Genomic DNA, 26720 nt, shown 5'->3' on the forward strand with positions numbered 1-26720 from the left:
TCTTTTGAGCTTATATAAGAGCTTATAATATTTTAGATTTTGCCCTAACAACCATCGACTGTTCGAAGTCAATTCGGAAATAGGTATAGTGACTCGCGAAAAGATGCGAGCAGTTATAGAAAATTATTGTTAGAAGATTAAAGACCGACATTTAGATTTATAGTACATTTATAGGGGAGTATACTGTATCTTTTATATTTTTATCCAGTTAATCGAAATATGTATAATACATATCATCCATTCTTGTTCTCGCGTCTTTTCACCGTTCTAATTTATTTATGTTTCATTTCGTGTTTATTTTTCGATTGGAAAGTATTCGTAGATCTAGTGAATCGTAGATCACGTAGATCACGAAAGTATTTGAACATTGATAGACATTTTTGGTGAATATATATTATGTGCGTAATAGGAAAGATTTTTGAATCTCATTAGCACTGTATTGGGATACGATTGTCATGATTATATTGGCAAAAGTTGAAATCAATCTGAAAATCTAGCAATTACAAGATATTCATCGTATAGACTTCGCAAAAATCATGAAAATATTCCACCAGTTAGTTATCCGTTACATTAGTAAGCCAGCATTGGCTTATTAAATAACCCATTGAATTTTTAAATTGTTTTCGCGTTTTTCACCCGATAATCTTCATTTTTTCCAGTGAAATTTTTGCCATTTTCAGTCTAACGCTACAGTTTCAAATTCTTAATCCACTTGCAAATTGTTTATAGGAAGTGATTAAAACCTAAGACTATAGAAATTGGCTAGGAATTATGAAAAAAGAAACAGTAAGAATATTTATTATATTTTTATAATATCCTCGTAGCGCTGCCCCTTCGATCGGAATTTTGCCAACGATTACAATATTTGGTCTCGTTGCAAGATTTAATTAAACGCTTGAATAATGCAAGTAGCAAACCTAGTTAGACCAGTTTGATCGATGAAAATGGCTTGAGCTAGTTTCACACGGTCAATGTCGCGCAGAATGTAAAACTTCCGGTACAATTCAATTATAGGGAAAGAACGATCGGATTAATTATTCCATTTTGCCTGCGCTTTAAGTATAAAATCGCGATGCATGCTTTCCCGGTTAATGAAAGTTCTATTACTGTTAAATATCATGGACTTCCGGTGATTCATGCGCCATTCATGTTCATCGTAACGCGGCTCGTCGATTCCGTGTTCCAATCATTTTGTACTATATCTAATGTAATTAACAACATTTCTAACGTAATTAAAAAAGTAGATTTATTATCGGAAAAAGTAAGGAATCCTGGCTTTTTTCTAATGCAAGTTTCATCTTCGAAGATATAACTTTCAGTATCGGCGCAACGCATTATGCTATTATTATTTATTGCTCGAATTTTAATTGTAATAATTTTATTTCTCGTCTTCCACTTTCCTACGGAATTCTACTTGTCGCGGGCATGCAGATTTTTAGCCAATGTTTGTTGGGTTTAGTCTGAAAAAGTAGGCTATCGTTCCGGAGAACGTAACTTACCAATATACATACAGCGAAGGTGCAGGAGATTTCAAGGTCATGCTCGTTCTTTCAGAACGACACGCCGTACTTTTTCATCTTCTCTGGGGTATTAACTGTACAGGTGGATTTAATTAGTCGCAGCGAGTCATCTCTCATAAGATGGAAAATTGCTCGAATAGTAATTTCTATTGTCGTAAGAAACGTTTTCAAGTAACGACTGGTTGTACTGTTCATTGATGGTATACGAATGTTTTTATTAGAGATATGGTTATCAGATTTACTAGAAAGCTGTCCCAGTCGTGTACGGTTTATAGTTGCAGAATCGTCGGATAATCGTCGAGTACGATTGTCACAAGAACCTAAGAGGTCTTACCTGTCCTAGTAGGATTGCTTAGAAATATGGTTGTTATATTGTTATACACAGGTTGTTATATTCTCAAGGATATGCACAGGTTTAGGAAATTATACCTGTTGCAGTCGTAAAAACCTGCCAACATTTGCAGGGCCGTAATAGTAAATTTCTCGTTTCTCGTATATTGCCGCTGTAATATTAAAAGTTATGTTCATTGCAGATATAAAAAGGAAAGTATCAGCAATAAACAGCTGTAGTTACAATAGCAACCTGTAGAAGTACCACCGTAATATATTTTGGATGTACAACTTGACAGTTTTCGTTGCATAGTTACCTGGATGATCGATGATTTTAACGCTCGGTACATGGTAATCCGTACCGGTTTCGAGGAAAGCTTTATGCTTTCGTTCAGGTAGAAGCTTTTATACGCAAGTACATCGGTCGAGGCGTTTGCGTTGTCGAGATCGGGTAGCTTTTATTGAGCGGAAGTTCGCTCGAGCCCCTTCCGTAATTATCAGTCGAGATATACACCACTCGTTGGTAGCTTTGTACGTTTGTCCACAAGTGTACGCCCGTGAAATCGTGGTTTTCGTTGCACGTGTATATACGTATTCAGACAACGATGACCCGTACACGCGTTGCTTCCTTTTCTGTGACGTCACCATCCTGCTCTTTTTCGATGCCGTGACCACCAGGATGTAGGTGCACGCACGTACACACGTCTACCAAAATTACCCGTTCATTTCCTTTCCCGTGAAATCCTCTTTTTTAACAGCTGTACAAAGCCGGTTCGTTTGTTTCTTTTTCCTTTCTCTCTCTCTCTCTCTCTCTCTCTCTTTATATCTTTTTAAAAACGTAAACGTATCCTTGCTTCCAGAAGGAACAACCTCGTGAATTGTTCTATCGCGTTCTACATCTGATTAAGTAATATGCAAATGACAGAGGAAATTTTGCAGAAAACGGTACCGAGATATTTGCCTAATATGGAGCATGAATCATACAAGATGTAACGTCGAATGTGACTAGGATTGCTAAGGGTAGGATATTAAGATTTCAGGAGTAATGAAATCTTTGACGATGTAAATCGGTAACGTTCGTGGCAAGAAGCTGGCGGAAATGTTCGACGATTTTCTAGTGGGAACTTTAAGCACAAAGATCTGGACTGTGAAAGTTCCAAGGATCTCGTTATTCGATGTCAGAGCACTCGTAGAAAGTTCACATTTCCCAAGCGATATTCCCGACGGTTCAAAGTGCAACGCGCGTAATTTTTCTTTCCGGTACAGATATTTCCTTGACGTGTGTTCTTCTCGTTTGTCATTTTGCATTCGTCACTGTCAAAGAGCTTGAATAAATGTCCAAAAAATCGGTGTGATTTTGCACGTCACGATATAACACCGAGAAACGTTCTATTTTATCGAAAGATGAGCCAAACATTTGATTCAACGACTCTATCGTACAACTATCTATCTCTGTTGTATGATCTATCAGAGACTAAAAGCCCAGGACTGCAGAAGGATTAATTTCGTGCATAAGCGATTCAACTTGCTAAAAGCGGAGAAATACGCTTGGAAAATATCTGGTAACATCTAAAAAAATGTCCACTTCGTTTTGCACCCTATGCTATTAAGAAGATCCGTATAAATACGTAATAGTTTGCTTCAACAAATCTGTCGTATAATTTACCCATCCGGGGCTAAAAAAGTCTAGGACTGTAAAAAGGGAGTTAGTTCTGCGCATAAACAGCTGAACTTACGGAATATAAAATGATATGTTTGCCTCGAAAGCACCGAACGATACTTCAAAAACTTGGATTTCATTGCGCATCCAACGGTGTCGTATATTTAAAAAATCCGTATGAATACGGTATGCTGCTAGGTATAATGATATAACAGGGAACGAAAATTCCCAAGATTACACGCAGCTGGCAAACTGGACCTTTGGAAAAACAAGATTTCTTGCGTATCAGCTTAATATTGGAGCACTGGTACGTAACGCAAGATAGGAAGGCAGAGCTGGAGCCAAGCGGATTACGGGAATTTTCTCAGCAGGAACACTGTGGATTGTAGACGAAGCGAAAGCGTGGCTCTGTTGGTTGGCTGATAGAGTTGGTCGACGAGAAAGGAACGGGGAGTAGTATCGTTCTATAATGGATAGTCCGTATGCACGCATTTTCTAATGAAGTAGCCGTGCACAGGGCACGAGTTAGGTATCGTTGTCGCGTACACGATAATTTGTCCCGACTCGCCGTCCTTCCAGGATGATCATTATTCCAGAGCCGTGGACAACTAGGTAGCCTTTCCCGCTACCTCTTCTATCTGCGCCGCTCGTTAATGAACAAACCATTAATCAAACTCTTCCGGTCGTTGCCGGCTGATGATTCCAAGCGACATCTATTTGCCACTGATTTTTCTCTCATTTTGCCTACAATTTACAATCTTTGCCGTTCGTTCTCTGTTGCATTGCATTTTGTTACGCTTCTAGGCAGAGAAGCTTGGATTTATTGCTTAGTGATTGGAGATTCGGGTACTATGGATGCACTGGAAGGTTAAGAAAGTGGAGGTTTGTGGATTGGAGAACGCACGGTTTCACGAAGTTTGTTTCGGTTTGAGCAGACGGTAGTAGAGATATTTCGATTGCTATATATTCGTCGAGCGAGTGGCTTTAGAGTATCGTGGATGATCGGAAGGACGTGGTTTGTCACAGTTTGTTTTGGTTCTAGTAGAAGCTAGTAGAGAGGTAGCGTTTCAGCTTCCTAGATTTGACGTTCGAATGGAATTAAAACAATTAAGTTGATTATGTGAATTTAATTGCAATCGAATCCATTAGAACGATTTCTTAGTAGATTTATTGTTAGCATCAGAAGTTATTAGGAATTTTGTTATTCAGCTATCAGGCACACCGATGAGTAGTATATTTCGTCCAAATTGAAAAATCCATTCAATTTCATCTCGTTGGCTGAGAGTTGGTTATCCATCACCTCAGTTTCGATAATCCTCAGCTTGTCTTTACTGCAATACTCGAAACGTTTGAATAGTCCAACCATGTTATACCTGTGCACACTTATTGCCCTGTCACTGTCACGTTGGGATAGCTGCATCCGAATGAAACTGGTCTGAGATAACGTAGAGCCTCGTTCACAAACCATTTGTACGAGTCGATGAATTGCAGAGGCTTCGACCGTTGTTCTTTGATCCTTTCTATGGATCTGGTGGGGATTAGGTCGTGTCCAAGCGTTTGCCAATAGACGGTTCTTCGTTCAAACGGTACAGCTTTGTGCAAAAGTTTAAGGACAGTGTTCGGTTAATTGCCGCTTCCAGGATTGATTGGCAATTTCAAAGGAAATTACTGGAGAGTCACCGTCATTAAGTACAAGTTACCGATGGTCCGGAAATTTCGGAAATAGCTTTAGAGGGTTTAGGCTATTTCGTTTATTACTTGTTTACTTAGGTATTTATGCTTGAACGTGACGGTTACCAGGTGTTCCAGGTACTGCGATTGGTCATGGAAATGTCGTCGTAAATATGTCGTTTTTTATGTTAGAACCGTGTTAAACCTTGTTGAAACATTAAGTTTCGTATTTCGTTGTTTTTGCGACCGGTTAAAAATGTGCAGGAATTTTTGATAAAAATGTACCTGTTTTCATGTATATGTTTAGGTACACACATTGGAGGAGTCTGATAGTCTTAACGTTAGTTTCCTCGGGCCTGTTAATTAGCTGTTTCGTATTTTTATTTCTTATTTCTCATTTTTATTTCATCTTTACAAATGTGTACGGTGCTCTGAGGATGCGAAGGAAGCGATTAGAATTCCTAACAGGAGGTGCTTCTAATCTATGATCGATCTCTTTAGCGCAGATTTAATTACTATGCTCCAGTAATTAGAATTTACTTCCGAGCATGCCGCCTCGTACGCCTGGTATTCGGCATATTTTTTAGAAGATAACACGCATATTCTACCTGCTAACAGAGTAACCAAAGTGAAAGGGATATGATGAAAGTTTAGAACAGCCAATATCGTAGGGTAATGGAAACAGTATCAAAATTAGCAAAACTGTCTTTGAGATAATTGGCCAACATCTTGTTTCTCTTTCGGTCTATCGTTTATTTGCTTGGCGTAGGATAAGCCAAGTGAAAAAAGGCTTTTATGTTTTATGTATAATTCTATATAATCTTCTCGATCCAGTTACGATCTTGTTGCTCGTATTTTACTCGAAACGATTATTAGACATCGTATTATTATACGTAGATCGGGCAACTTCCTCCATTTGAAAACGGAGTGAAGCTTTTAAAAAAAGAGCACTACGCTTCTAATCAGTTTACAATGTTGGAATATGAAATTACGGTAATGTCTTGAGATTAGAATAACGTCGTGCAATAATGTTCTTCAAGTTACATTAACTGCTCTATTTAAACATCTTCTGCTTTTAACCTGTTGCCTTTCATTGCTATTAAACATATATTATATTTACATTTGCATGGATTCAGATCAATCGAACCGATGTTGATGTTTAATTAACTGCTTCTGTGATTACAGAAATTCCTATTAAGAGATCTGGTTATCAAATTAGCTTCTTGCCTTCCATTTTTCAAATCTTTCACACTTATAAATCGTTACTAAAGGACGATGTATTTTACCAAATAATTTAACGCAAGTATAGACTTTGATTTGTTCGATTCGCTGAGAGACGAAGTTGTTCTCCCAGTACGAGCATTCGAGTTCAAGCTCCTGAAACCGCCTCTGCGTTCTCGATGGATCGCGCTGAATAGAATTGTTCGGCTGACAATTGTAGTCAGCAAATTGTTCTCTAATCACTCAGCCTGCAATGCTGTGGCGGGTAAGGAGAATCGTATCATACAGAGAAGCTTGAAACGCGATCGTTTCACAACGCGGAAATCATCTTTTAGAATAGCACTTTCGGAATTTCGAAACACCCTTCAAACAAGCTCGTCCATTTTCCATTTTCCTGTATTTCAGGAAGCTGAAGGAGCATTAATATTCGCGGAGAAGTAAGAAAAGCCAGAGACGAGCATTAGGAACGATGAATTATCGGCGAACACTGAACGGTTGGATGGCCGTGTTCCGCAATTAAAACGAAAACGTAAAACTCCTAACTATCATTTCAAAAACGAAGAAAATTGAAGTCTTATCATCTGTGCCATCTTTGTTTTTCTTCACTCAATTTAAAACATTGTTTCGCAACAGTCATTATTTCGTAACGGCTTGTATAATATAACATTACTTAAAATGTGAAACGCGCGGAGCACTTCGAACGTTTCAACATAGGATACGTATCTCGAAAAATGAAAAAAAAAAAAAAAAAATGTCAAACGTGCTACTTTAATTAAGGAGAGCGGTGATAATCGCCTCTCGGCACGGCGAAGGGTTAGACCGTGTTCAAACTGGCTGGTGTTCTCGATAGAAGCGTCCTTATCATTTCGTAATTCTAGTTTCGCAGGTGTTTCGCTTATTATCATTTTCATTGTTCGAATCGCGAATTATCTTCCTCGTTTCTAATGATTCCTCGATTTTATCCTACTGGAATAAAGCTTATGGTAGAATGATAACCGGCAAATTATCGCTCAGAAATGCGCTGTGCGCTTTAAAGTGCAGGTTTCCCAAACAAACCTGCAATTTCTTTCGTAAGATTTTATTTCCAATTTCGTATGGCTCGAAGCTGGCTAAAAATAATATGAAAAAGCGGAGCGTCGTTAAAAATGATAAAAAAAAAAAGTGCGTGCATTTGTAGAGATATTTGTAGAAATATGAGTTTAACGTTGCTGCTGAGTATATTCAACCGTGTTAACGAAAGGGTTGAACGAAGTTGTTGAGCTTGGCTGGCTTTTTCAGACTACTTATGCGGCTGTGGAGCGAGGTGAACTCGCGGAGGTCGTTTTCTCACGCTCTTCGTCGAAGCTTGGCTGCCGATCTGCTTAGCTTCTGTCCCTCTTGCTCCCGCAATTTCTCTCTCTCTCTTTCTCTCTCCATTTCCATCTGTCGGCTGTAAAAAGGTGACTGGAATTTCGCGCCGCCCGTGATTCTAATTCTTCGCCCGTCTATATACCTTTCGCCATCGTGCCATTATGATACCCCGGCTTCCAACACGGCCCACGCGTACTCCTTTCACGTTCTTTATACACGGTGGCTCTTTCTGTCATATTATGTTGGGAAAATTTGCAGCTAGATTTTTGAAATTTAACGCTGCAACCTATATTCAACGTTCTATCGTTATTCGCTTCATAGTCGTCAGTAGATTACATTCAAAGACTGTTCATGATCATAGTTGAATAACAACTACAAAGTAGTTGTTATTATTGTTGTTGTTATTACTAATATTATTATTTTTATTGTTGTTATAGTTCATAAAGCTGGGCTTTCGGCCTAGTTGTTATTGTTGTTACTAATATTATTATTTTTATTGTTGTTGTAGTTCATAAAGTTTGGCTTTCGGCTTAGTTGTTATTGTTATTGTTGTTGTTGTTGTTGTTGTTATTACTAATATTATTATTTTTATTGTTGTTGTAGCTCATAAAGTTTGGCTCCCGGCTTAGTTGTTATTATTGTTGTTGTTGTTGTTATTACTAATATTATTATTTTTATCGTTGGTATAGTTCATAAAGCTTGGCTTTCGGCTTAGTTGTTATTGTTATTGTTGTTGTTGGTATTACTAATATTATTATTTTTATCGTTGTTATAGTTCAGAAAGTTTGGCTTTCGGCCTAGTTGTTATTGTTGTTGTTGTTGTTACTAATATTATTATTTTTATTGTTGTTGTAGTTCAGAAAGCTTGGCTTTCAGCTTAGTTGTTATTGTTGTCGTTGTTATTACTAATATTATTATTTTTATTGTTGGTATAGTTCATAAAGCTTGGCTTTCGGCTTAGTTGTTATTGTTGTTGTTACTAATACTATTATTTTTATTGTTGGTATAGTTCATAAAGCTTGGCTTTCGGCTTAGTTGTTATTGTTGTTGTTACTAATACTATTATTTTTATTGTTGTTATAGTTCATAAAGCTTGGCTTTCGGCTTAGTTGTTATTGTTGTCGTTGTTATTACTAATATTATTATTCTTATTGTTGGTATAGTTCATAAAGCTTGGCTTTCGGCTTAGTTGTTATTATTGTTGTTGTTGTTATTACTAATATTATTATTTTTATCGTTGTTATAGTTCAGAAAGTTTGGCTTTCGGCCTAGTTATTATTGTTGTTACTAATACTATTATTTTTATTGTTGTTGTAGTTCATAAAGCTTGGCTTTCGTCTTAGTTGTTATTGTTGTTGTTGTTGTTACTAATATTATTATTTTTATTGTTGTAGTTCAGAAAGCTTGGCTTTCGGCTTAGTTGTTATTGTTGTCGTTGTTATTACTAACATTATTATTTTTATTGTTGTTGTAGTTCAGAAAGCTTGGCTTTCGGCTCAGAATAGCCTACAGTTCCTCGTATTTTCGTATTTCTCAAAGCTGTATCGTAAATCAATCTCTTAGCAGGGATTCTTGTGTAATATAGCAATAAAAGTAGGTAATATCTATGAATATTTTATAGACTAAACATTGGTTATATGGAACTAGACGCGTTTGTTAATCAATTAATTAATTAAATTAAATAATTAAAGTAATTTTGTTTATTTTAGTTCTTCTTATTGTTCGTCATATATTATACGAATGTCCTGATTAAATTTGGCAATGTAACCATTGTTGACACTCGCGGTAATAGTATTTGTCACGGTCGTCAGAATGTGAAAGTTAAGGAATTTTCTCAAAGTTGGAAGTTTCTTATCTTTGAAAGAAAAACATGAAAATTTGGAGAGCTGTAGCGTTTAGAAGAAATAAAATGTACTTCCTTCGCCGGATACATTGAGTTTGTATAGTTTCAAAAGATATTATAAAGGAACAATGGAATGAAAATCTCAGGTCCATTCCCTGGAGAAATTTGTAAAAGTGAGTAAACCTTGTTCGAAATTGATGAACCAACTAGTTTCTCGTGCGCCACAGTTCGAAAAGTATTGAAAGTGGCAGTTTAAAAAGCTAATAAACAACAATGAGAATTGAAGTAAAAAAATTACATTTGCACTTCAAGGCTACATTTACATCCCAAAAAGATTTAGATACAGTGTAATTAGTATCTGGTGTAAAAAAATTTATAAAAATCACTTGCTTTTATCGTTTTTACACGAAAATCCTTCTGTACTAGAAAATTCTCTCCTTTTGTATTAGAAAAAAATTTCCAAACAGCAGAAACTTCTGTATCAGAGATTATTTGAACGTGAATTCTTTAACGTATCCTTAAGTCCTAACATCTCAACTTTATAAATGCTGACATTGGTATTTCTTGCATCAAGCCGCAGATACATTTTACGCAGATACACATATTTAAGTGTATATCATATTCAGTCTCTTTAAATTCCAAGCAGAGTATTGTCCAACAAAATTTTCATTGTTACATATGTACGCAATTTAAATACACTATTCTCTGTTTTCTTTCGAACTACTTAGTTTTTCGGCTATCGAGCACACCAGTTTAAAAAGTTACTAAACGTGGTAGTTCGAAGAGTTAATAAACGATAAGTGGTTATTGAAGTAAGAAAAATTACGTTTGCACTTCAAAACCAACGCAAATCTTTCGTATAGATATTTCTATCGAATTAAATTTTCAATTGCGTTAGAAATAAAAGAAATGCAGGGAGGACACGTTAGCAAATAATAAGCATACAATAAGTTTAACAACTGCTTTATAGCAGTACTAGCTTTTATTTTTATTTTTTCTCGCTTTGTGGTTTCGAAAAAGGTTCTAATTACAGAGAAAGAGTTCAAGTAAACGTTATAATCGACCCGAGGAAGCGCGATAAAAGAGACAACAAGGAGCGTTCGACGTTTTCTATAAAAATAAAAAATGCCGGCAGAGAAATTCAAGGATGAATTCTCGTTCAGTCGGATCATCGATGACCCAGTTTGCTTGCTGAGGGTAAATCCAAGTGTCTGGACTATCGATCCGGTCGTTCCTCTATTCTTCGACACAACAGCTGTCGTTTCCCGATCCCTGGCGACCCAAAATTAATCTAAAAATTACGCAAGCTGTTTAGAAGAGACGGAAGAAGAATCTGTTGGAAGCGTGTTGCGTTCTAATCTTCTTCTGAACGGTTTAACGCGCGTGGGTCATCGCGAGGCGACCCACGTGCTGCGAGCGGAATGCCATGCGAAATCAGCGTGACACCAAATTGCCTGTTAAATCGCGAAGGAACAAGAGGCAGAGAGAGAGAGAGAGAGAGAGAGAGAACGCGAACGAGCAGAGGAAAGCAAGAAAAGAGATAAAAGAGAAAAAACGTTGTTGCACTTGAGTCGATAGAAAAGTTGTTGCACTGGCGGAATTTTGTTCGGCGGGATATTCGTCGAAATGGAAAGAAACTGGTTAATCGGGCTGTGCAGAATGACGGAATGAAATTGAAGGACAGAAAATAGCGATTCTAGCTCTGGGTGAAGGAAGTATAAAAGTGGAGAGGAGTAGTGGCGCGTTTAAGGCTTTCGAAGCAAAGGAACGTGGAATGTTAGGGATGGAGAGGAAGATGCTCAAGGCCGAGCAGCTAGGGACAGAATTAGATTCCACAGCCGTGTTTCTCTCTATCTTCTTTGTCAGTTTGTTGATTCGTCCGTGGCCAAACCTATCAATCGAAGTCGGCCAATAAGATGATCCATTCGGTGTTTGAAAGATTTCTGAAAAAAGGTCTTCTTTGATGTCGAAACACTTCGAGTGCGGCTTAGATTCGTTGTCGACCATTCTAATTCGAACTTCGTGAAGTCGTTGATGTCTAAGTTTAGACGGTACATCACCGAGTTTAGAAGGAATCTAACGTCATTTCTGGAGCAATTGAAAAGAGTACACGGGGAATGGCGCGATTTCCATGTTATTTGTTCTTTGAAGGGAATTTTACGTAAAAACACATCGGGCTTGGGAATGAATATCGACAGCAATTCTCTCAGATTATAATTGACGATTGTACGTAAACGTTCGAACGTTGGCCTGAATTTTCTTTGTAGGATATTGATCCTCTGAAAACAGGTACGATCGATCTCATAGATGATAATGTCTCGAATATGTTCGACATGGGACGAGAAAAATGATTTAATTTATTTATTTTTTTTTTTCGAATTCAAAAACGAAAGACGTACATACGAATACACCAAATGCTCGTACTCGATTGTCGAGCTGACAAATTTCTACACGAAAATCGGTTCCAGTCTGTTTCCATTTCTAAAATTTATGTTCCATAGTTTTCCCGAATTCTCGTAATCGACGGCCAGGGTGTCGACAAATTGGTACACTAACAACAACAACAACAACATAATCGCGTTTGCAAAAACAGATATTAACTTAGTTTCGACTGTAACGTTGTAGGAATTCTACGGATGTGATTCTCAGGCACATTGTTCTGCATGTCGCTGTATTATCGAATTGTCAACGAAAATTAGCAGAAAAACTTGGATCCGGAATAAGGAGCCTGGTTCGGGCACTTTTTCCCCGACGCGGAATAGTTAATGGCCCGTGATAACAGGAAGCGTTGCACGAGGGCATAAACGGAATCGGTAAAGTCATCGAGGAAATTGTAGAACGTGCGAACGGGTGTTGAATGATACGGCATAACTGTAAAGTTCGAAGTCGTTCGATGTTTTCCGATCTCACGAGGATGAGATCGCTTAGCAGTTAGCACATAGTCCAAGTCACGCAGATATACGAGCACAACTGTATGTAATATCACACTGCAAGAACCTCCACGGTCCAATGATATTAATATTAAATATCAGATCATAAAGTACGTGTTCGACTGGCAATAATATCGCGTGGAATCGGGCACAAGGCAGATCCTCGCTGTCAACAGACACAGAGAGAACGTTCGATAGTCAACCGAACGCTTGAGAATCTAGAAGTAAGAGTTTGCAACTGTTTGTAGTATAAAATCATGAAATTAGTATAATATAATAAATCAGTGATTTAGGTACTGCATCGATATTGTCCATCTTTTGGCGTTTTTCACGAAAAACAGCTTCAAGAGTTTTTAATGTTGTAGAAGCAAGAGTTTGCAACTGTTTGTAGTATAAAATCATGAAATTAGTATAATAAATCAGTGATTTAGGTACTGCATCGATATTGTCCATCTTTTGGCGTTTTTCACGAAAAACAGCTTCAAGAGTTTTTAATGTTGTAGAAGCAAGAGTTTGCAACTGTTTGTAGTATAAAATCATGAAATTAGTATAATAAATCAGTGATTTAGGTACTGCATCGATATTGTCCATCTTTTGGCGTTTTTCACGAAAAACAGCTTCAAGAGTTTTTAATGTTGTAGAAGCAAGAGTTTGCAACTGTTTGTAGTATAAAATCATGAAATTAGTATAATAAATCAGTGATTTAGGTACTGCATCGATATTGTCCATCTTTTGGCGTTTTTCACGAAAAACAGCTTCAAGAGTTTTTAATGTTGTAGAAGCAAGAGTTTGCAACTGTTTGTAGTATAAAATCATGAAATTAGTATAATAAATCAGTGATTTAGGTACTGCATCGATATTGTCCATCTTTTGGCGTTTTTCACGAAAAACAGCTTCAAGAGTTTTTAATGTTGTAGAAGCAAGAGTTTGCAACTGTTTGTAGTATAAAATCATGAAATTAGTATAATAAATCAGTGATTTAGGTACTGCATCGATATTGTCCATCTTTTGGCGTTTTTCACGAAAAACAGCTTCAAGAGTTTTTAATGTTGTAGAAGCAAGAGTTTGCAACTGTTTGTAGTATAAAATCATGAAATTAGTATAATAAATCAGTGATTTAGGTACTGCATCGATATTGTCCATCTTTTGGCGTTTTTCACGAAAAACAGCTTTAAGAGTTTTCAGTGTTGTTTGTTCTAATTTTTCAGTGTTCTATTTGGAATTGAATTCCACACATTGCTTCCGTTCTACTTGATTCTAATTAATCGGTGACTTAGGTACTGCATCGATATTGTCCATTTTTTAGCGTTTCCGAGAAAAACAGCTTGAAAAATTCGGCGGTGAAAAGGTAAACGTTTGGAGCTATTTATAGTTTCAACGATCTAAGCTTTTCAATCAAATTTAGAACTGGATTTGACATTTCGTTTGTTTGGATTCTTTTTAGTTTTAATAAATCAATGGCTTACTGTTCTAATATTGTACGTTCGCTTTTAGCTTTTTTGAGAAAAAAAAAGGAAAAAAGAGCAGCTTTATTAACACGATGGTGAAAAAGTAAAAGTTCTCATAGTTTTTAGTATTTATAGTTTCAGCGATTTAATCTTTTCAATCCGATGTAGTACCGGATTTGACATTTTGTTTCTTTCGATTCTGTTTGGTTTTGATAAATCAATGGCTTACTGTTCTAACATCGTACGTTCATTCTTAGCGTTTTTGAGAGAAGCAGCATTAAAAATTCGACGATGAAAAAGCAAAAGTTTGGAACTATTTATAGTTCCAACGATTAACCCTTCTCAATCCTCTTTAGAATTGGATTTACTATATAAATAGCATATTTATTATTTATAACAAAAAAAAACAAACAAACAGCAACCAAAGCTCTATTAATTAAGCACAACATGTAGAATACCAAAGTGAACGAGTAACATAATCTATAATCGTTTACGAGACGATTCATCAGGATATTCAAAATATTATTTCATACTAGGTACACTATACTACACGCTGTTTGGCTACTTTTCTCTATAAAATTTGTTCAATTTTTCGCTTCCAACGAATCGCTAACTCATGGAGGTTCGACAATTTGCAACGTTGAGCCATTCGAATGTTTCTTTTCGAGGATTCATGGATCATGTTCGAAAGGACGTTTTCACTGCCATGGAAAAGACAAAACTGATACGATCGTTGGGGATTTTATCGCGAAGAGCCCGTCCATGGAAATCGTACATAGTACGCGTAAGACTCATCTGAAAGAAGGTTTTCTTTTTTTTACGTTAGAAGCGGTGGTCGATGCATGGAGGAAAGTTCGCCGACTGCAATTTCCTTGGCAGACGAACGTATTTTCCGCACCACTGAATTCCTCGTTCTCTCGTTCCGCGGCCAATTCCACGTTTCACGATCCTTCCGTTCGCGATAGAAGAAAACGTTTGGTAGCCTGTAAAGCCGCGTTTTCAGCGTCCGCCAGGAAAAAAGGGGTATCCGTATCGAATTTCTATGGAGCGAAAAGTGCGAGACGGCAGAGTCGAGTCGTCTGATCGCGTTCCAAAGACGGAACGCGCCATTCAAGGGAACAGGTTCATTCAAAGTCACCGGAGATCCTCTGCTATTCGTCTTTAATCTACTCGGTTTCAGAATTAAACTTTCAACAAGTTTTAACAGAGTGCGGATATTTTGTGGTCGAATTAAGGAAAGTCTCGTCTCTTTTCGCTAGCCAAATTTCAAATCTACGGAGCTTCGAATTTGCTCGAATTTCTTTCCCGAATCGAAGGATTTTTGGGATATTTGGAATTTTCAAATATTCAAACGTTCGTAGATCGAAAGTTGTACTTGAAACTCTCACAATTTTTAATATCGAAGCTTTCGAATTTTCAACATTATCAACTTTCAAATCTGCCAATATCGATAGGTTGGAATATCGAAATATTCGAATCTTCAAATATGCAACTTTTCGGCTCTTCAAGTTTTCAATTTTTTAAATCCTTGCATATGCCCAGTAAATAGATCGCGTTGCTACACTCCGCTGAATTCGCCTGAAATTTTTAATCTAATCAGTTTTGATTGCATAAAACTCATGCCTGAGGCAACTTGTTAATTAATCGAATACTTTTCACCTGTGTATGCCTCCAATTCACCTGAAATTATTGCTAAAAAATTGTGTACATTTGTTGCGAATATATTCATCCATGCTTTATTCACTTTTTCGAAACAGTTCCTATCCGCTTTCTTTTAACGATTCAGAAGCTGTTCCGATCGATTTCTTCACCGCTAATTAACTAATCAGCGAGTAACGAATAAATTGCACCTTAATTAGCCGCAGGTGACGGGATTCTATTTACGCGCCAGCCAGATAAGATACGACAGTGTCACTGAAAATCATTCTCACGGTTTACATTCCGCGATCTTCTTAGCCCAGTATACTTTTAATAATTCTCTGTTGCTCGATTTTCGCACTATTACTTCCGTCCATTTTTTTCTCTCGTCTTCGCGGTTTTATCTTCCCATTTGATATACATTTTTACGCTCTTATCATATTCCTACGATAACTTTCACCTGGCAGTGGAATTTCTGATAGTGGTACTCCTCGCATTGAATGTTTTAATCTTAGAAATTGTGAAACATTTTAATCTTAGATCTTAGATCCTCAAGATATTCGAATTTAAAACATTTAAACTGCCAAATTTTAAAGCTTTCGAATTTGTGAATTTTCACGTCTCGAAGAGCCCTGGAATTTCTAAGTCTTCAAATCTGGGATCTTCCAGATTTGCAAATCTTTCAGTCATTTAACCGATCTCAGTGATTTAACTGATTTAACAAATCTCAAGGTCTCGTAATTTCTAAATTCCCAAATTTCAAAGCCGCGAAATTTGTAAATATTTTAGAATAATTTAGAATACAAATTCTAGAGCTTGCAAGTTTGTAAAGTTTTGCAACTATTAAACGATTAAGCGATTTCAAAAATGTTTCGATCATTAAATTTCCCGACCGTTCGGATCTTCAAAATTCAAGTCCTTCGAAACGTCAAACATCCAAGTTTTCAAATTTCCAAAATTCTATATTTCCAATTTCGCAAATTTTCCAATTTTCCAATTTCCGATCTTCCAAGCCCATAACGAATACACTGAGACACAACTATTTTCGTCTTGTTTCACTCTCGTTTCGCTCTTTAAAGAAAAGAAAAAAGAAAGAGAGGGAAAAGAAAATTTCAATGGGAAGTGTAGAATTCATCGATCGTGGCCAGAGGAAAGCAGCGATTTTCTGATTCATCGTCCTCTTTATTTGTATTCGACGTCCGCGTTGTCGCTACATCTTATTGTCCGCGGAAATTACATTTTACGCGAGTATCATACCGATGTGCAAATTCGACGATTTGATGCTCGATGAATACGAGCTCGTTCCGTATGCAAAACCCGTAATTACACGCTTTAATTCGAACATCGTACTTTGTTCCTTCATCGGAAATCCAAGAATTATTCCAACAGGATATCCAAGATAAAATACTTCTAACTTATTACGTTATATATTATACGAAACTACTCGTTACCATATAATTATAAATATGCGTTAAAAACAGGACGAACTTACTTTATGATCTTCTTGCGATTTGATTTACAATTTAGGTGTAGAACTCGACGTTTCAATTCCAACATCGTACTTTGTTCTTCCATAGGAAATCCAAAGATTATTCTAAGGGGATAATCCAAGATAAAATACGTGTAATTCATTATATAATAGAAAACTATTTGTTACGATATACCAATGGATACATAAAAAGACAAGACGAATTTACATTACAATTTTGCTGCATTTTCATTTACAACTTTGTTACAATTTTACTTGCGTACGATTTTAGTTACAACTAATGTTACAATTACACTTGTAGCTTGCTCCTTCGTCGAAAATCCAGGGTTCGTTCCAACAGGCAGATATCCAAGGCAAAATATATATGTAATTTATTACATCATACGTTACATAAAACTATTTATTACGATATAGCTGTAGGTATGTACGAAGACTGTACGAATTTATGTTACAACCTTCCGTAAGAAATTGTTCTTTTTCCTTTTCATTCCTGTTGTGGGTACGGTGTCGTAAACGTAAAGATTTTAATCTCCTCGTACAGAGTTTGTACAAATTTCTCAGAAATCTCATCAAATGATCGATCATAGAATCTGAAATGTCTTCTAAAATTACAAAATCACCGAGACATTGATATAACGCTGCCGAACCCTTCGATTTACCAAGAAGCCGATGTTAACAACCCCGTGAAGACTCTCGAACTTCCTACAAACACGCTAACACATATCCACGACGTGAGGTTGCCAGCTAATTAACCGTCGTTCTCATTGAAATACAAATTTTTCCTCGTAACGGTAAAATTAATCGTCGTACCTGTTGTTTCCATCGGTGGTTGCATCGTTTTATCGTGAAAAATCTGCGCGTCGGAAGGAACGAACGTTACCAGCCGGTGTTATTTGTTTTAATAATTAAGCGACGATAAAAGGCGAGAAAACGGACACACGGCTGGCCGTCGTTCCGTTGCAGCCACGTCGACGGAAAAAAGGAACGTTCGAGCGATGGATTCGCGGCGTTGGAGTATGCAGCGGTAACCGCTGCAGCGGAAATGGAAAGAGAGCATGGCGAGGGACGAGAAAAAGAGAGAGGAGAAAAAAATAATTCGAGTATTCCAACAAGAGGAACAGAGCGGATCTTCCTAGCGAAACATCGTCTGCGTGTTGGCGCGGGGTACTCGTTCCCTCTCTCTTTCTCTTTCTCTGTTTCTCTTTCGGTTCGTTTGACTGGAATGCACCAAAAATAAATTCAGCCGACGGAGACCACCGCCATTTTCGAGATCACACCCCTTAATGCATTTGTCTTTCCCCCTTTTCGCTCTTTTCTTATTCTCGCATCTCCGGACTCGTTCTGTCACATATTTTCTAGATCGTATCGCGTTTCTGATCCCCCTAATCGCGCGTTTGCGCCTGTTGCATCGAGTTTGATTCTTAGTTACAGTCCCTTGATCAGCGTGAACTTTACTGTGGCGAGCTTTGAGAAACATCGAATATTTCGGCCTTTCGATAGATTTCGATAGGAAAGTTTGATTTCTGGTTAAATTCGAGAAATAAGCAGGGGTATACAGAGTGTTTCATTTTGTTTGATTCTTAGTTACAGTCCCTTGGCCAGCGTGAACTTTACTGTGGCGAGCTTTGAGAAACATCGAATATTTCGGCCTTTCGATAGATTTCGACAGGAAAGTTTGATTTTTGGTTAAATTCGAGAAATAAGCAGGGGTATACAGAGTGTTTCATTTTGTTTGATTCTTAGTTACAGTCTCTTGGCCAGCGTGAACTTTACTGTGGCGAGGTTTGAGAAACATCGAATATTTCGGCCTTTTGATAGATTTCGACAGGAAAGTTTGATTTTTGGTTAAATTCGACAAATAAGCAGGGGTATACAGAGTGTTTCATTTTGTTTGATTCTTAGTTACAGTCCCTTGATCAACGTGAACTTTACTGTGACGAGCTTTGAGAAACATCGAATATTTCGGCCTTTCGATAGATTTCGTCAGGAAAGTTTAATTTTTGGTTAAATGTGACAAATAATCGGGGGTATACAGAGTGTTTCATTTTGTTTGATTCTTAGTTACAGTCTCTTGGCCAGCGTGAACTTTACTGTGGCGAGCTTTGAGAAACATCGAATATTTCGGCTTTTCGATAGATTTCGACAGGAAAGTTTGATTTTTGGTTAAATTCGACAAATAAGCAGGGGTATACAGAGTGTTTCATTTTCATTCCGCCAAAGGAGAGAGATGTGCGAACATAGGACATAGGCGTTTTTTTTTTAATTTCCGAGCGTTTGAATTATTGTATTTGTAATATTTCTTTCTTATTTTCAATCACAGAATATACTCACACCGTTTGACAGGATAAGAATAAAACAGCCTATATACTATTAAACGATACTTAATTAGATATCTATTTAGATTAAGGATTTCTACGCGGAATCACATTTTCGAGAATGTAATTAAAAATGTAGAACCTCGGTAGAATACTGTTTTGCCCGCTAAGTACAATAAGAAAGCACGACATATACATACTTTGGATGTCTTATATATATTTTCGCATGATGCACATTTTGTGCAATGTTGCACTTTCAAAGTTCCTGTAAATGAATAGAAATCCGCAGTATACTTTTACTATATTAATTTTTATTATATATACTATATATAATTATTATATTAATTTGCGTATAACGCGGTGATTCGATAAAGAGTATTAATCGTGCGACGTTAAAGATTGTACGTTTATGACAATGGCAGAAACATGGACATATGTATAGTTAAAAATTCCTATAATTATAACCAATCGTTAAAAGTATTATAGTTAAAAATTATCACATTTCTTCATCGCGTATTTCATCCTTTTATAATTTATTCTTATCATTATCTCTTCTAATTTGTAATTAATATTCATCGATGTTTGACTCGTAAATGAAATACCGTTAGTTAGTTAGTTAGTTGTAAATGAACATGTATCATTCTTTATTTGACGTATTTTATTGCCAGCAATCCTCGAATAGGATCATACGTGTAACCCTAAGCGAGAATAATTCAGTCCTCGTTAAATGCTCTTCGTCCAATTTATTACCTGGCTATATTTTGATCGCTACTGTAATGCACAGGAATACAATCTTTAAAAGTAGTCTTCCGATCGTAAACTTTTCTTGTTAAAACTCGCCACAGGCTCTCGATCAGTTTCAAATGAGGACACAATGCTGGCCATGCTAATGATTTTATTCCGAAATCTTGGAACCACGTTTCTGTAGTGGCAACTGTACAAAGAGGAGCGTCGTCTCGTTGAAAAATTGTCTTTCTGTCTTTTATTTCTGTCTTTTAGTTCAGTTTTTAATTCACCATGCAAAATCTCCTGATACTCTATCGTACAATTTATCCTTTAGAAACACAACTTCGCTTAACATATCCAGACACGGTCGATGGTTTCTTAGAAATTTTTTTTTTTTTATTACTTATTAAAATTACAATCAATTCTCGCGTTGAGAATTTTCAGTAATTGTTTCTTAGAAATGTTGAAGAAATAATGCAGAAAATGCGATTATTCGCAGCACTGTACCTGATATTTAACAGGAAGGGAAATTTGGAAATTTCGACTAATATAAGCGTAGGTATAGTCTTCTTGCAGAAGAACAAACGTTTCTTTTCTGTGTTTCGTTTCACGATGCTTCTTATTTCATGGATGGTGGATCATAAAAGGAATTATCGCGTAAAAGGAGTTGTACGATCGAAGACAAAAAATATCACTGAATATTCTTTCATGCAACAGCAAGGGAAGAGTTTGCTGTAACGTTCCTTTTCTTTCATATTAATTCCAACACGTAAATATTTGTTTGTTTCGTAATCCTAATCGCGTTAAATATCGTCCAATCGTGGCTCACGTGATTCCGAGCAATAGATATTTTTCCGCTGGTAAATCGTTATATCGTTATGTTATTGTATATTGTTAACCGTCTGAGTCCCAAACAGTATCCTTATCCTTCGCATTATTATTCGATCGCACTGTATCCTTATCCTTATCTTATCCTATATGCTTATAATTTTGTAGAATCTTCAAGCTGAAAATGTCGCTTGAAAATAGGAAACGAAGAGCAATTGGAAAACACTACCACGCTATGAGTGTGAAAATTGTGACGTGGGTCTATGTGTCGTACCGTGCTTTAAAATATATCACACTCAATTGTGTTATCAGTTATTAAAGTAACTTATTTAATAATTACTTATATTATAATTATATTATATTTATAATTACTTATATAATTAACTTATTTAATATTGCATCATATCTTTAAGGAAAATTATAATTTAATTATCAAAAACTTCATTGCAATGTGCTTGCCTGGAGAACATCATTATCCTTCACAACAGTATCTAAGAGATTAAATACACAGTAAAGCCATGATCATTGGCAAGGTTAATGGTAAACGACAGGCGTGAGAATAGCCTGAAAAGTCCTTTGTTATCAACGCGGCTAATGTATTACTTACTTCGTATCTGGTGATCGCAGAAGGACAAATTCTTAACACTAAACCTACCAGCAGCGGTCAAATTGACCGCTCTCGAACTTCTACACAAAGTTAACTATACGTAAACTTTATCATATCGCTCCATAATTTCTGACTTTTCCCAAAACATACATACAATATATTTTTCGGTATTTACTTTTAGTTTGCTCTTTTATTTTCTGAGAAAGATTTGTACTCTGCCTTGCGTACCGTGACGGGTCACTTTGACCGTCCGATACATACAATAAAATAAATACAATCAGTAGAAAGAAATCTCATGGTCAAATGACAAACAAGATGAGTAATAACAAGTAATAACAGCTGTTACACCCGTAATCTTGTCATAAAACATAATCCATCCCTCGATCAGGATGGCCACCAGCTATCAAGACGTATCAACTCAGACCCATAATAATCCTAAGGAACTGCCATAAAGTTTAGCATTTTTTACAGCCCATTGTTATAAACATTTTAAAAGTCGAGAAGTTTCTTAAGGTTATTGCTCATTGCGATAAAACACGGGAAAAGCTTTCACAACTCCACCCTCGAGTAACCGTTGGTGGAGAAAACAGCCAATACTCATCAATATTTTTGTATAAATATCGCCGTCACGGGCCATATTCTTAATTACTATTGTCCTTTCGACTAGAATATCTCTTAGTTTGTTAGTCAATTAGTCGACATCTAAACTTGTTATCTCTAAAACTCAGACAGAAAGCATCGCAGAGCCTTTTGCGTAAAGCATATCAAATTTGACAATAATTTTGTACTCCGTACGTGGTATTATTCTGTGATAAATATTTACTCTAGAAATGTCAAGACTTTAAAAAAAAATTAGAAAAAAAAATTTACGGACATAGAAAAAGACTGTTCAGTGTGCGATGAACAAGAAACTTCAGCAACTGAAAACGGCATGGAAACACATGGAAAGCTATTTACAACCGAATCAGAGTTGAATATTATAAATAAGTCCAGGGCAAAAAGGAAAGAAATTATCGTTGACAGTAAAGGGTGAGACTGTAGAGGGTAGAGAACCCGATGGGACAGTTTGGAGAGAAATAGATGCAAGTCCTAAACCTGGCAGGACATCAGTCCATAATATTTTTAGGGATATGCTAAAGGACAAGTAAAGACGGCATTTTATCATTGATCGTATAAGGGATCATGTAATAAAATGTACGGAGGAAGAAGAATTTAGAGTATTGGGGACTAAGAGGGAACTAAATGCAACAAAACTAGGTGCATTTATTGCCCTGCTATATGCTATATGCTATATAAAAAATTTACATGTTTCATATTTGTGGAATAAAATTTGGAGACCTGCATTTTTTTCAAAAACAATGAGCAGAAATGACTTTGCTGAAATTATTTGGTAAGAAGATAAATAAATAATTGCAATAAATTTGCAATGGTATCTACAGTATGGGTCCAATTTACAGAGAATTCACAAAATTGTTATAAACCTGGTGCACACATTGCTTTTATATAAAGAATCACGGGGAAAAAACCATGCAATAAAACTACCGACAAGTTCAGATTCGAAATTATACTTATCTATAATAAGTATTAACTTATTATAAATAATCAGCCATGTCACTGCGCCACGCCAGAAAAATTACTGAAAATTCTCAACGCGAGAATTGATAGTAATTTTAATAAATAAATAAAAAAAGTTCAGATTCGTCACTACAAAAAACTTGTCAAGTAAAAAGTTGTAGAGGTTACAAAATTACGAAAATTTGTTTAAGACGCGGAAAATATTTATGCGGCAAATGTGCACTTGATAATAAGATAATTTGTAAAAAATGCAGCAAACTTGAATAACATATATCTCTATATATAAAGATAATAAGATATATCTCTATAAATAAAAGTGTAATTCTATTCAAGCCTATAATTGAAATTAAAGGAAAGTAAACTTGGACGAAATTTTATGGAACTTCGTCATTTTATATACATTTAGTTCTAAATTAACCATTATCTAAGTTAAATCATAAAAATTGTTACTTCTTTAATCACCGGTCATTTTGACCGCACACAGTAAGAGTAAGTATACACAAAGTGTCGGCAGGTTTAGTGTTAAACGTGAAATCGAGCGGACGCATTCAAGGCTGATTAGAAGGATGATAGTTTCGACTAAGGCGATGCTCAATAGTCTGTAAAGCTAGATTTTGCAATTACTCGAAGGACAGGGATTCCTTTGTCCCGATGTATGTACAGTTAGTCAGTTTGTTTCGGAGTTATCAGCTGCTTCAAAGGATAACACGCTGACTCGCGAAAGTATTGGGGATATTTATGCAAATATATAGTTTTGTAAAAGGACGAAATCTAAAAAAAAAAAAAAAAATTTGTTTCAGCTATTCTGGATATTTTAAGTGTCTTCGCGTGTTATGTGCATTCTATGCATCTTGAGATATTTTTGCAAATAAAAAGAAAGTACTTATACTAAATAGCTTGCAATTTCTATATACATTTTCATATCTGTTTCAAATTTTACCGATGTAGTAATCATGATAATCGAGTCTCGCAATGCTATTGAAATTTCAAAATGTTTCATAGTACGCAGATAATATATGTTCATAGAAGACGTCTACTTTCGCACGCCTGTGTACGTTTCCTTTGACGCGTTCATAAGTCGTATCGAATAAAAGTTTACCCAGATACGCTCGATGCGTGCTGATTTTTGTTATTATGAATTTTGAATGAACGACTCCTTAGAAAGTATAATTAGCTTTTTCTTTTCCTAGCGTTCCGTATATTTTAATATCACAGCTATTTCCTCTGGACACGAAGAAGTTCGAAATTCTTTTCAAATGGTTAAAGCGCTTCTTTCGTCATTTTTTATTTAAATCGTTTCTTTAAATATCCGACGAATACACGCGTTTCTGCTTCAGAGTGTAAAGTAGGCTATCGCATAAAAATCTTACGGCATTAAATGTAAGATATTCAGGCTTGATTCGCGTCCTAGAATTTTATTTTATATTATATTTCCGTGTTTTATTATGTTGATCGTTTCTGTGCTGTGTCATGCACGTTCGAATGGTACCCGTACTCTCTGCAGAAATCCATTAGTCACACTAATACTGGTTCGAAACGAAAAACTTGTATGATTTATACTGTAAGAAATATTCTTCAAATAACGCCAGTCTTTCGGTAATTACTCGCTGTTCAACTGAATTAGGTCGCAAAAAGTTGATTCTCCCATTCGAAGAAATTATCGTCACCGTGTTATGTCTTCTAACGATCGTACGAATTTTCTACGCAATATTTTCGCTTGTTGCTTGAAGTAATGGATATATTTAGGATGGACAGTCTCGACCGAGACAACTCTGTTATTTCGAATGATTTTTTCATAATCTTGTATATTCGAATATGCAGACAACCTATATACGATAATGATAAAATTGAAGGAAGTTTACATAGAATTGTTCAGCGCTATCTTTTTAATTTCTTCAGGCTTTTTCTACGGATAGATTGAATCTTAATTAGAATTTTGAGAAATCATACCCTTTGCTGTTTGCATTGTCGATTACGTGACACCTTGTATATAATACTGTTAATAAGATCGACAATTCTATTGAGCGAAGCGAACGTAGAATTTTTTAAATAACAACGTGACTTGGTAAAAATTTCTTTCTACCCTGATAGATCCTTTATATCTGTCCCCTTGCTAATAAGATCAATTTTATCGAGGAAAATGAACATGGAATTCTTGAAATGACAACATGATTTGGTAAAACTTTCCTATGATTCTTCCTACTTTGATAAATTCATCTTTAGATCTGTCAGAATGTAAAAAGACCATCTCCCTTGCTCATCAAGAAAGATAAACGTAGAATTTTTGAAATAACAACGTGACTTGGTAAAAATGTCCTGTGGTTGTTTCTACCTTGATAGATCCATCTTTATATTTGCCAAAATTAAAAAAGAAATCGGCTGATTGCGCTCGTTCAGTTTGAGGTGTGCCCTTAAAAAATGAACTGGAATGTCGAGGAAACGTGGGAACAAAGTGCAACTATTAATTGCTATCAGAGACGGTATCGGAGGCGAGATATACCAATATGATTATGAATATATCGTGGAATCATCGAATAAACATCGTAAAAGTTTAAAATATAGAATTTGCATTATCAGTTACGTGGCACTATGTACGTTATCTTGTTTGAGTCGCGACGACTATTAGATACAAAGAGGTATAGTCAGTGTGTACAAGTAGAAACGAAGAAATACTGAATAATTCAGGCAGTGACCGTAGCGAGTGACGTCATGATAGTATTCCACCGGTGGACGGTTCAAGCTGAGCGACCATGCGGAACCCCATCCGCTTAGGTCCCCGCTGAAAAATTTCAGCTTTCCGTACAAATTCCCTTATGTGAACGGGACACTGAAAGAAACCCTTGCCGGCTCATCGTGAAAGAAACCATAGGCAAAACTCGTCGTCTTATCCTTCCATCATAGTGCCGTAAAAGCGATACCGAGTTTTCTTCGCGCTCCTTGTGATACGGTGAAACCATCGGTGAAACCAACCTGGGACTTTGTATTCTTTCACCGTGTGTTACGAACCTTTTAATAATTTATGATATGTAACATACATGTAATTTATGATACATTTGTTCTACATTTATTGGTGATGAGAGATGGATGTTTTATTAGAGAAATAAAGAACATCATCGGAGTTCGTGGCTGTGAAAGCGAGTGTCAAGAATTCGTAATTGCTAATTCTTCATTTATTCCAGTGCAATTAATTATCCCAGATGCAGTTTCCTCTGGTTTTCTAATATTCTACGACGTTTTCAGCCGCTTCGTGTGATAACACGTCTCGTTTTCTGTTGGCTAAACTTCATATTTAAATATGATAAATAAAATGTATATTACATAAGACATATATTAAATAAACCTTCTTAATTGGTTTTAAGATCGTCCAGAGAGAATTCACATTTTATTGAAGTAAGTGGTTTTCCACTTTAAATCCAAACAGATATAACACTTAAATACATGAAAAGGATACTTTCAAAGAAAGATCAGCAGGAAGAGGAAGAGGTAGAGGTAGTAGCGATTCCTGTCCGGGACCCTTGTTGTATTCTTCAATGATTTCTTAATCGATAATACGCGCAGCAGAAGATGAA

At 36.2% G+C, this 26720-nt stretch overlaps 1 protein-coding gene across 1 annotated transcript in view; it reads left to right on the plus strand.

Moving 5' to 3' along the window:
* The window catches only part of LOC117243117, a 33780-nt gene that overhangs the window by 1997 nt on the left and 5063 nt on the right, over window positions 1-26720 (plus strand). The window lies entirely within an intron of this gene.

The sequence above is a fragment of the Bombus vosnesenskii genome, unplaced genomic scaffold (assembly GCF_011952255.1).
Source record: "Bombus vosnesenskii isolate JDL3184/JDL3185 unplaced genomic scaffold, Bvos_JDL3184-5_v1.1 scf7180000013265, whole genome shotgun sequence".
Classification (NCBI taxonomy): Eukaryota; Metazoa; Arthropoda; class Insecta; order Hymenoptera; family Apidae; genus Bombus; species Bombus vosnesenskii.